Below are 12,746 nucleotides of genomic sequence, written 5' to 3'. Positions count from 1 at the left end.
AAGCCAAAAAAAAACAAACCTGAGTTACCCAGTCCTGATGTCAGCAAGGAAGTGCTCCCCTCTCCTAACCCCAAGATATTAAGCTGGGTAAGCCCCTGGCTAACTGCAGCTGACTGAGAGGGGAAGAGACATCTTCCTCCCTGACAGCTGTTTCAAGGGAAAAGGGAGTTTTTCTTCAATGAATTCAGACAGCAGAGCCTGCTTTGAATCTCCACTCTGGAGATTCAACACAGGAACACAGGAAAGCCGATACTGAAACACCTCCAAAGAAAAGTTCTCTGATAAACGCCATCTGCTGGCAACTCTGGAAATTGCATGGACAAAAACTATGATTCTCTCAGCGTCCTAAACCCTGGGAGACAATCTATGACCCATTAGTAAGTCCCTGACCCAATTTTCATTACTTAAGCTGTGCAATTTTAAAGACTTAGAATAAGTTGAGCCAAATATCAAAGAAGACCTGTGGAAAATAAAAATACAAAACAATAGGCAAGAGAGAGAAATTGGCTATCAGAGTAAATTCACTGACATATCCAGATGCCTAGACATCAGCAAAAAATCACAGGTCGTATTAGGAAACAGGAAGAGATGGCCAAGCAAAAAGAACAAACCAAACATCCTGAAGAAATACAGGATTTAAAACAATTAACCAATGATAATCACACAACTCTCCTAAATCACTTCAAAGAATTTAAAGAAAATATGACGAAAGAAAGGATATTAAGATGACACTGAGTGAGCATAAAGAACAATCTGAAAGCCTGCAAAGAAAAGTAACAGATTATGGGAATGAAAGACATGATGGATGAGATTAAAAACACATAAGAGCAGATCTGAATTGCTCAAAGACATTAGTGATTTTGAAGACAAAACATCTGAACTGGAAGACAGGAGAAGAGAATGGGAAAAATGGAATAGAGTCTCAGGGAACCAAATGACAATGTGAAACACACAAACATTCATATTTTCGGTGTCCCAAAAGGAGAAGAGAATGGAAAAGGGGCAGAAAGAATAATTAAAGAAATAAGGACCAAAAACTTCCCAACTTTTATGGAAGACATAAATACCAATATCCAAGAAGGACAACTCACCCCAAACAGAATGAATCCAAACAGACCTACCCAGAGACACCTAATATGCAGAATGACAAATACCAGAGATAAAGAGAAGATTCTAAAAAAAGCGAGAAAAGCAAGGCATCATATACAAAGGAAACTGAACAAGATTAAGTGCTGACCTCTGATCAGAAATCATGGAGGAAAGAAGAAAGGGATAGGATGTATTTAAGATATTGAAAGAGAAAAACTGCCAACCAAGAATTCTGTATCTGGCAAAACTGTCCTTCAAAAATGAGGGTGAGTTCAAATAAAAACTGAATTATAATAAATACTAAAGGGAGTGCCAAAGTCTGAAAGGAAAAACAAGGGTTTGGAGAACAGTGTAGAAATGAATATATTATTAGGAAGGGTAAACTAAAGGGTAAGAAGACAGTCAATAGAACGATTTGACAACAGAGAGCTGAAGGGCAAAATGGATGAAGTAAGTAATACCTTTACAGTAATAACCTTGAATGTTAATAGCTTAAACTCCCCAGTAAAAAGACACAGACTGATAGAATGGATAGAAAATATGAGCCATCTGTATGTTGTCTACAAGAGACCTACCTCAGACATAAGGATACAACCAGATTAAAAGTAAAAGGTTGGAAAAAGATATTCCAGGCAAACAGAAACCAAAAAAGAGCTGGAGTAGCTATACTAACATCAGACAAAATTTATTTCAAATGTAAAACTGTTATAAAGGATGAAAAAGATCATTATATATTAATAAAAGGGGCAATTCACAAAGAAATAATTATATTGAATATTCCCCCATTCCCTTCCCCCCGCCCTGTTTTTGCTGTTTGTGTCCATTTGCTGTGTGATCTTCTGTATCTATTTCTCTTTTTGTCTTCTCTTCTCATTTTTTATCCTCCAGGATTCACCAGGACTCAATCCTGGGGACCCTGATGTGGAGAGAGGTTTCCTGTCAATTGCTCCACCTCCACTCCTAGTCTCTGCTGCGCGTCACCTTGACTCTCCCCTAGTTTCTCTTTTGATGCATCATCATCTTGCTGCATGACTCACTTGAGCGGGCACTGGCTCACCATGTGGGCACTCAGCTTGCTGCACAGGCACTGGCTCATTGCATGGGCACTCGCACAGGTACTGGCTTGCCACACAGCACGCTTTCTCCTCTTTTTCACTAGGAGGCCCCAGGGATAGAACCCGGGTCCTCCCACATGATAGGCTGAAGCCCTATCATTTGAGCCACATCTGGTTTCCTATACTAAATATTTACACACCTAACCTGATTGCCCCAAGTGCATGACATACACTGGCAAAACTGAAGGAAGAAATAGGTATCGCTACAAAAATAGTTGGAGATTTCAATACACCCCTCTCAGGATTGGATAGAACATCTGGACAGAGGATAAAGAAACAGCAAACTTGAATAATCTGGTAAATGAACTATACCTAACACACATCTATAGAACACTGCACCCCAAAACAGCAGGATATAGTTTCATGGATCCTTCTTCAAGATACACAATTTGTTGGGTCACAAAACAAGCCTCAATAAATTTAAAAAGATTGAATTTATATAAAACACTTTCTCTGAACCTAACAAAATGAAGATGGAAATCATCACTGAAGAGAAAAGGGAAGAATTCATAAATGTATGGTGATTAACACATTCTTAATCAGGTGTCAAAAAAATTGCAAGAGAATTCAGCAAATACCTTGTGATGAACCAGAATGAGAACACAACATATCAAACACTACAAAGGCAGTGCTGAGAAGGAAATTTATAGGCCTCAATGTTTACATTAAAAAGGAAGAGCTAAATTTCAAGATCTAACTGCATACCTAGAGGAACTAGAAAAAGAACAGCAAACTAATCCCAAACCAAGCCAAAGGAAAGAAATAGTAAAGATCAGAGCAGAAATATATGAAATTGAATTTAACCAAAAAACAACAGAGAATCAACAAAACCAAAAGTTGGTTCTTAGAGAAAATCAACAAAAGCAACAAACACTTAGCTAAACTGACAAAGGAAAAAAGAGAGAAGATACAATAAATAAAAATTAGACATCAGAGGGGGACATTACCACAGACCCACAGAAATAAGAGAGATCATAAGAGGATATTATGAACATCTGTATGCCAAAAAATTAGACAATGTGAAGGAGACGGACAAAGTTCTAGAAATACATGGTCTCAACAAACCAATTACAAGTGAAGAGATGGAAACAGTCATCAAAAACTTCCCAGAGATGGAAAGCATAGGACCAGACAGCTTCACAGGTGAATTTTACCAGTCATCCAAAGACAATCTAATAAAAATCTTGCTCAAGCACTTCTAAAAAACTGAACAGGAAATAACACTACCAAACTCATTCTATGAAGCCAACATCACCCTAATACCAAAACCAGATAAAGATACCACAAAAAAAGAAAATTAAGGAACAATATCTATAATGAATTCATGCAAAAATCCTAAACAAAATACTTGCACACAGAACCGTAAAGCATATTAAAAGAATTATACACCACGATCAAGTGGGTTTTATCCCACATATGCAAGAGTGGTTCAACACAAGAAAATCAGTGTAATAAACCACACTGATAAATTGAAGAAGGAAAAATCATATATCCTATCAATTGATGCAGAAAAGACATTTGACAAAATACAACCCCCTTTCTTGATTTAAAAAAAAAAAATTCCAAAAGATAGAAATAGAAGGAAGCTTTCTCAATATGGTTAAGTACTTATATTAAGAACCTAAAGCTAGCATTGTACTCAATGGTGAAAGACTGAAAGCTTTCCTGCAGATATCAGGAACAAGACAAGAATGCCCACTTTTGCCATTGTTAGTGAATATTGTTCTAGCTAGAGCAATTAGGCTAAATAAAGAAATAAAAGACACCCAAATTGGAAAATAAGAAGTGAAACTTTCACTATTGACTGATGATATGACCCTATAACTAGAATGCCCTGTAAAGTCCGTAACAAAGTTACTAGAACTAAGAGACGATGAAGCAGTTTGGTATGGTAATGAATTCCAAAAATAGATATTGGATTATGTTTGTAATCTGATCTGTACTTGGGTGTGATTAAGTTATGATTAGGGCTTTGATTGGGTCACGTCATTAGGGCATTGAGTCCCCAGCCCTTGGTGGGTGGGGACTCACAGACAAAAGGCATGGCAAAAGACAGAGTTGAAGGTTTTTTGATGTTTGCGTTTGATGCTGAAGCCTTAAGCTCACAGAGGAAAGAGAAGCCAGCCCCAGGAAGAAGCAAGCCCTGGGAAGAAAGGAACCTTGAACCCAGAGAGAAACAAGACCCTGGAAGGGAGGAACCCAGGAAGCCTGAACCCTCACAACCACTGGCAGCCATCTTGCTTCAACAAGTGGGGGATGTAACTTATGCTTTATAGCCTAGTATCTGTAAGCTCCTACCCCAAATAAATACCCTTTATAAAAAGCCAGCAGATTTCTGGTATTTTGCATCAGCACCCCTTTGGCTGACTAATACAGATGAGTTGAGCAAAGTGGCAGGATACAAGATTAAAATGCAAAAATCAATAGTTTCTATACACCCCTGATGTGTAATCTGAGGAGGAAATCAGAAAAAAATTCCATTTATAATAGCAAGTAAAACCATCAAATATTTAGGAATAAACTTAACCAAGGACATAAAGGACCTCTATTCACAAAACATAAAAACTGCCAAAAGGCAAGCAGATGTGGCTCAAGCAATTGGGCTCCTGTCTACCATAAAGGAGGTCCAAACTTCAATGCCCAGGGCCTCCTGGTGACAGCACACTACCCTGTGTGGTGAGCTAGCCCATGCGGAGTGCTGGCCTACGCAGAGTACTGTCCCAAGCAGGAGTGCTGCCCCACGCAGGAGTGCTGCCCCATGCAGAATGCTGGTCCACACAGAAAGCTGGTGCAGCAATATGATGTAACAAAAAGAAACACAGAGACAAGATAATAAGAGACATAGCAAATCAGGGGGCTGAGGTGGTAGAAGAGAATGATCGCCTGTCTCCCACTCCGGAGGCCCCGGGATTGGTTCCCAGAATCACCTAATGAGAATACAGCAGACACAGGGGAACACATAGCGAATGAACAGAGAAAGCAGACAATGGGGGGCCAGGGGGGATAAATAAATAAATATATCTTAAAAAAAAAAAAAAACACTGCTAAAAGAAGCTGAAGAAAACTTAAATAAATGGAAGGACATTCTGTGTTCATGGACTGGAAGACTAAATATCATTATGATGCCAATTCTACCCAAACTGATATACAGGTTCAATGCAATCCCAATAAATATCCGAAAAGCTTTTTTGCAGAAATGGAAAAACCAAATATTAAATTTATTTGGAAGGGTAAGGGGTCCCAAATTGCCAAAAAGAACAAAATTGGAGGACTCTTACTTTCTGACTTTAAAGCTATTACTTAGCTACAATGGTAAAAACAAAAACAAAAAAAACCACCATGGTACCAGCATAAAGACAGACAGATTGACCAGAGAACTGAATCAAGAACTCAGAAATAGACCCCCATTGCTACAGTTAAATGATTTTTGACAAGGTGGTCAAGTCTCCCACCTGGCCCAGAACAGTCTATTCAACAAATAGTGCTGGGAGAATTGAATAGCCCATCCAAAATAAAGAAAGAGGATCCCTATCTCATACCTTAAACAAAAACTAACTCAAAATGGATCAAGAACCCAAATATAAAAGGGACAAGCATAAAACTCCTAGAAGAAATTGTAGGAAAACATCTTCGTGATTTCATCGTAGGCAGTAATTTCTTAAACCTTACACCCAAAGCACAAGCAACAAAAGAAAAAATAAATAAATGGCACTTTTTTAAAAATTAAACTTCTGAACCTCAAAAGACTTTGTCAAAATGTGAAAAGGCAGTCAACACAATGGAAGAAAATATTTGGAAATATATATGATAAGGATTTAACATCCATGATATACAAAGAGATCATACAACTCAACAATAAAAAGACAAACTACCCAATTAAAAAATGGGCAAAGGATAATTGTTCAGGAGGTTAACTCTAGGGCAACCTATAATATTAGGCTAAATTTCAATTTCAAAAGAAAAGGTTCATAGGTACAGTCATCAACATCAAGGGCCTGTCATCAATGGTCCATCCGCCTTCACTAGTCCTGCCCTGTCCTCAGGGATTCTTCCTGTCCCATTAGAAAATATGGCAGAACTCCCCAGGTTGGGAATTGGATATTCTTTCAGTTATTGTGTTGATCTCCACCCACAGTGACAATGCCCCACGATCACTTGAACTCTTCCATATATATTTTATGTATGTCCCAGGTGAACCTCCCCCCTTGCATTCCCCATCACTGATACCCCACACCAATGATCCTCCCCTGCCACAATTGTAACCCTTCTATGATCCAAAATTTCTTCACACATAAAACCAACAAAATAACCGAATAAAATTAATAGCAAAATGAGATGATAGTTTTTTAAAGTACAAGTAAAATTAAAAAAATAATAATTTGAAATAATTTTTTAAATGAAATTTTAAAGATTAGTTTTGGCATTATGTCTTTCATCACTGTAAGATCTGTTGTCTTGTATGTACAGTGACATAACCTCCTGAGTCTCCTTGTCACTAAAATGTGGCCACTCCCTAAGCCAAACTCAGCATATAAATGCATTACCTGCCCCCCTTACCCCTGGTGTAGGACATGACTCCCAAGGGTGAGCCTCCCTGATTTCGAGGGATTACTACCAAGCACCAACTAGCAATGCAATTGGAAAAAGACCCTGACCAAAATAGGGAAAGAGTAAAGACAAATGAGTTTATATGGCTAAGAGACTACAAAGTGAGCCAGGAGGTAATTCCAGAGGTTTCTTTTATGCATGTCTCATCAGGCTCTCATTGACTGTCACAGTAAATATTGCCTCAAATAACAGGGTTCCTGAGAGCTCTGGAGACATCCAGATGCTATAGACAGGGCTGACAGCTCAAGAGGTTGGGGAAACGGACTTGGCCCAATGGATATGGCGTCTGCCTACCACATGGGAGGTCCAAGGTTCAAACTCCGGTCCTCCTTGACCCATGTGGGCTGGCCCATGTGCAGTGCTGATGCATGCAAGGAGTGTCGTGCCACGCAGGGCGTCCCCCCAGTAGGGTAGACCCACGCTCAAGGAGTGCGCCCTGTAAGCAGAGCCACCCAGCGCGAAAGGAAGTGCAGCATCACACACATGAAGAGCTGACACAACAAGATGGCGCAACAAAAAGAAACACAGATTCCCAGTGCCACTGATGATAGAAGAGATCACAGAAGAACACACATCGAATGGACATAGAGAGCAAACAACAGGGGGGGTGGGGAAGGGGAGAGAAATAAAAAATAAATAAATCTTTAAAAAAAAAAAGTTTGGAACCCTGTCAATGGGCCCTATTTTGATTTATGCTCCCCAGTGTGACAATGTTATACTCAACTGTGGTTCCCCTACACATGGCTCTGCCCCTTATATGTGCACCTATAGTTAGTACTAGAGTTGATAGGTTTATGTCCAAGAGACTTAAATCTTTGGGCTTTCCATGTACCAGTAGGGCCCTGAATCTCAATAGAGTTTGCAACAACTACTCTCCAGTTCACTGGACTCATCCAGGATAACTAACAAGGAAATGATGATGGACAATGACCATCCCAAGGACAGAAAGAATCTACACCCGTCCCTACAAGCACGACAGTCCCATCCATCTGCCCCATGGGATCTAGGCCCCCTCTCAATTAAAGTCAGAGTGGGCATCACCATCCCAGAATCCTCAGGATTGAGGAGTGAACAATGGACCAGTGTAGACTTAAACTGTTATTCTACTACAGACCTACAGTAGTTCTAGCAATGGAAGAACTTTTATCACTGATGTGCAGGCAGTGGGCATTAGAGGTATTAATGGGAGGGAGAGGGGAAAAACAGTAGTAATATGAGAGCATTTTTAGAACACTGAAATTGTCCTGAATGACATTGCAATGAAAGATACAGGCCATTATATATCAAGTCATAACTTACAAAATTGTGTGGGAATTTAAACTATAATGCAAACTATAATCCACATTTAGTGGCAATATTCAAATACGTGTTCATCAATCGTAACAAATGTACCATACTAATGAAGGATGTTGTTAATGTGGGAAAGTGTGGGAGGGGTCCTGGGTGGGGCATATGGGAATCCCTTACATTCTTTATGTATAATTTATGTAATCTAATTATCTTAAAAAAAAAAAAAGACAACTGTCCAAAGTAGGAGATACAAATGGCAAAGAAACACATGAAAAAATGTTCAGCATCACTAGTGATTAGGGAAATGCAAATCAAAACTACACTGAGATATCATTTCACACTTAACTAGAATGGCAACTATTAAAAAGTTGTAAAATTATAAATGTTGGAGAGGACGTGGAGAGACAGGAACACATTCATTATTGGTGGGAATGTAGAATGATACAGTCACTATGGAGGACTGTTTGGCAGTTCCTAAGGAAGATGAGCATAGATTTGCCACTGACCTGGCAATACCATTAGTAGGTATATATCAGAACTGAGAGCAGTGACACAAACAGAGATCTGCACACCGATGTTGATTGCAGTGTTATTTACAACTGACAAAAGAGGCAAACAACCTAGGTGTCCATCAAGTGATAAATGGGTAAACAAATTGTGGTGCATAGACACAATAGAATATTATGCAGAAGAAATGAAGTCGTAAAGCTTATGACAATATCAATGAACCTGGAGGGCATTATATTGAGTGAAGCAAGCCTGACACAAAAGGGCAGATATGACTGCACTACTATGAACAAAATACATTATGTAAACTCATGAAGTTAATAATTAGAATACGGGTCACCAAAAAATAGAATGAGATTAGAAAAGAAAGCTGAGGGTTAACTTGTACAGAACCAATAAAAAGGTTGTTTGTAAATCTTTGGAAATGAATAGAAATGGTGAAAGCATATTATAGTGTTTATAACTAGCAGAACTATTATATGGGTATAACTGGTTGAAAGGGAAAGTCTAAGGTCATCTACGTTACGAGAAGGAAAGCTAAAAACTGTAACATGGGACTGTATAAGATAGTAAATCCTCATGTAAAACACAAATATGGGTGATAGTGCATATATAAGATTTTTTTACAAAATATAAATACAAACATACTAGAGAGAAAGAAAAAGAATAGCAGCTATGTATGGCAGGGGAAGCAAAGAGAGATTGAGAGGGGATGAGTTTTGTTTTTTATTACTGTAATAACGAAAGTGCTCTAAGAATGATTTAAATGATGAATGCACAAATATGTGATTACACCAAAGACCACTGACTGTACACTTTGGATGAATTTATGCTTTATTAATATGTATCAATAAAATTGAGTTAAGAAAAAAGATAAAAATTTTTTAATGCAATGATATATTTGAGACTCAAGGATTTTATTTATTTCTTGATTAGCTTAATTCAAGTTTGGCCATTTTCTTGCAACCTCCATTATATGTCAATCCACACTCAAAATATTCAATATTGTTAATACCAATGAAAAGTTGTTCTGTATATATTATACTATTCCCACTCTGCTCAAAACTACTGCCTAAGACATTTACCTTATCCATTAAAACTGTAGTCAAATCTGATCAAAATATAAAGACAACTAGACATCATATGTAGTGAAAGTGCATTTCCTAAAACAATTTTATCTGGACCAAACTGTAAAAGAGTTTTGAAATTATTCTGGAAATTTAAGTGAGCATGTAACATACAAACAAATAGTAGTAGTGAAGAATTACGGCAATAACTTTACTTTTAGTTAATATAATTGGTAACCAATGGCTTTGGTGACCATTTACCTTGAGGATGGGGGCATACTTTATTAATCTTTGATGTCTGCAATATGGAAAGGGCTTATTATTTACCAAATGAATGAGCCCTACATGTGGAGAAAACCTTGGAAAGATTAGTGAGTTACCTAAAATTAGATGAGTTTCAAAAAAATAAGGAAAATATTCTTTACATTATAGCCTGATATAAATACCATTATTATTTTAAACACCATTGTTTTAAAAAATCATATATAACAATGTTTATTAATTTGGGAATTAATCAAAAACTATAAATATTCTCTATATATCTAGCTTTCAAAACACTTCTGCTACTCTCTGCATAATATAAAACACTGTGGTAGATCATGATAATAATGGTTTTCGATGAATTATACCTCCCTGTGTCTCACCCCTTTGCAATGTGATACTAATCACGTCTCCATCAAGGAAGTGGAGTCTATTTCTCTACTCTCTGGAAAATAAGCTTTGCACAGACAGACACCTAGAAAAACATTCTCAACTAGTCTACATGGTTTGAAAATGGTTAAATTTTAACATCTTAACCTTATATACTCAAGAATGTGGTTAAAAACTGATATCTTTAAATTGGTTTACAAATATGTAAATATTTAAGAACTTTATTTAAAACACTAACATATAGAGTATGAACAAATAGTCAGGAGTCTATTTGTGGAGTCATCTAATCTTTTAGTACTTCACATGAAATGTAGTACTTTTATAGTACTTATTCTTCCTTCATTTATTGTAAAATAATTTCAAACATAAGACAGTTACAAAAATAATTTTAAAAGACCATACAGACAACTCCAACATATCTCCATCCAGATACCCAGAATCACCTTTTATCATTTCCCTACTCTTGCCATATCATTCTATGTACCCATCGATCTATCCATTCATTTCCTTTTTTTTTTTTAAAGATTTATTTATTTATTTAATTCTCCCCCCTCCCCCGGTTTCTGTTCTCTGTGTCTATTTGCTGCGTCTTGTTTCTTTGTCTGCTTCTGTTGTCGTCAGCAGCATGGGAGTGTGGGCGGCGCCATTCCTGGGCAGGCTGCACTTTCTTTCGCGCTGGGCGGCTCTCCTTACGGGACGCACTCCTTGCGCGTGGGGCTCCCCTACTCGGGGGACACCCCTGCGTGGCACGGCACTCCTTGCGCGCATCAGCACTGCTCATGGGCCAGCTCCACACAGGTCAAGGAGGCCGGGGGTTGAACTGCGGACCTCCCATGTGGTAGACAGACGCCCTAAACACTGGGCCAAATCCATTTCCTATCCATTCATTTTCTAAACATGTGAGAGTAGATTGTATATATCATGCTTCTTGAATGCTATATATACTACCATGTAACTTTTCTAAGAAGAAGGACATTCACTTATGTACCCATCTTAAGTATAGTTATGAATTTCGAGAGATTTAACATTGATATAAAACTTACAGTCAATAGTGTGATTGTTTCAGATGTCCCAAAAATGTCATTTTAAGCCTTTTGTCCTCCACTATTAGATTCAGTCCAGGATTATGTATTAAAGTGTCATTGTCTCTTTAGTCTTTCTCTTTTTTGTTTAATAGTACTTATTCTTTTTTTTTTTTTTTTAAAGATTTATTTATTTATTTAATTTCCCCCCCTCCCCTGGTTGTCTGTTCTTGGTGTCTATTTGCTGCGTCTTGTTTCTTTGTCCGCTTCCATTTGTCCGCTTCCGTTGTTGTCAGCGGCACGGGAAGTGTGGGCGGCACCATTTCTGGGCAGGCTGTTCTTTCTTTTCACGCCGGGCGGGTTTCCTCACAGGCGCACTCCTTGCGCGTGGGGCTCCCCCACGCGGGGGACACCCTTGCGTGGCACGGCACTCCTTGCGCGCATCAGCACTGCGCCTGGCCAGCTCCACACGGGTCAAGGAGGCCCGGGGTTTGAACCGCGGACCTCCCATATGGTAGACGGATGCCCTAACCACTGGGCCAAAGTCCGTTTCCCCAAGTACTTATTCTTAAATTCAACTTTTTATAGCTTCCTTTAGTCCTTAAAACAGTATTAGGTAGGTATAAACTGTCCCACTTTAGACTATACATTTATGTCTGTTTAGCAAAAAGATTTACTACTCAACTTTTTTTTTTTTTTTTAAGATTTATTTTCCCCCCTTCCCCTCCTCCTGCCCTGCTCTTTTTGCTGTCTGTGTTGTCTTCTCATTTTCTCTCCTCTAGGATTCACCAGGATTCCATCCTGGAGACCTTCAATGGGGAGAGAGGTTCCCTGTCAACTGCGCAACCTCAGTTCCTGGTTTCTGCTGTGCTTCAACCTTGACTCCTCTCCCCTCCTCTCTCTTTCGATGTGTCATCATCTTGCTCTGTGACTCACTTGCACAGGGAATTGGATCACCACACAGGCACTTGCGCAGGCACTGGCTCACTGTGAAATCATGCTTTCTCTTCTTTTTCACCAGGAGGCCCCAGATATTGAACCCAGATCCTCCCACATGGTAGGCAAAAGCTCTATCACTTGAGCCACATCCGCTTCCCCATTACTCAACTTTTGAGTTTATTTTTTTATATACACTTGCCCTCGGATGCATTCCTTAAAAAAAATTTTTTTTAAATAGGGAAGAGCATAGCTAAGCTTCCAATAATTCACTTCACAGAACGTGATTTAAAGCAATAAAAGAGCTTTTTCCCTTTGCCTCAAGAAATTAACATGAATTCAGTAAGTGGAAAGTGACAAAGGTGTTCATCTCTCTTTATAAAACATTATGCCTCACATAAACCGTCCCTTCAAAAAAATTATGACTCTTTTAAAATGTCCATATTAAGCTAAGTGCTTTC

At 38.5% G+C, this 12,746-nt stretch overlaps 1 protein-coding gene across 4 annotated transcripts in view; it reads right to left on the bottom strand.

The window, feature by feature from the left end:
- Positions 1-12,746, bottom strand: part of VPS13B (vacuolar protein sorting 13 homolog B) — a 1,042,333-nt gene that overhangs the window by 908,734 nt on the left and 120,853 nt on the right. The gene's annotated exons all lie outside the window — the stretch shown is intronic.

The sequence above is a fragment of the Dasypus novemcinctus genome, chromosome 14, assembly GCF_030445035.2.
Source record: "Dasypus novemcinctus isolate mDasNov1 chromosome 14, mDasNov1.1.hap2, whole genome shotgun sequence".
Taxonomy (NCBI): domain Eukaryota; kingdom Metazoa; phylum Chordata; class Mammalia; order Cingulata; family Dasypodidae; genus Dasypus; species Dasypus novemcinctus.
The sequence above is the reverse complement of the archived record's forward strand: the minus strand, read 5'-3'. Positions and strand labels throughout refer to the sequence as shown.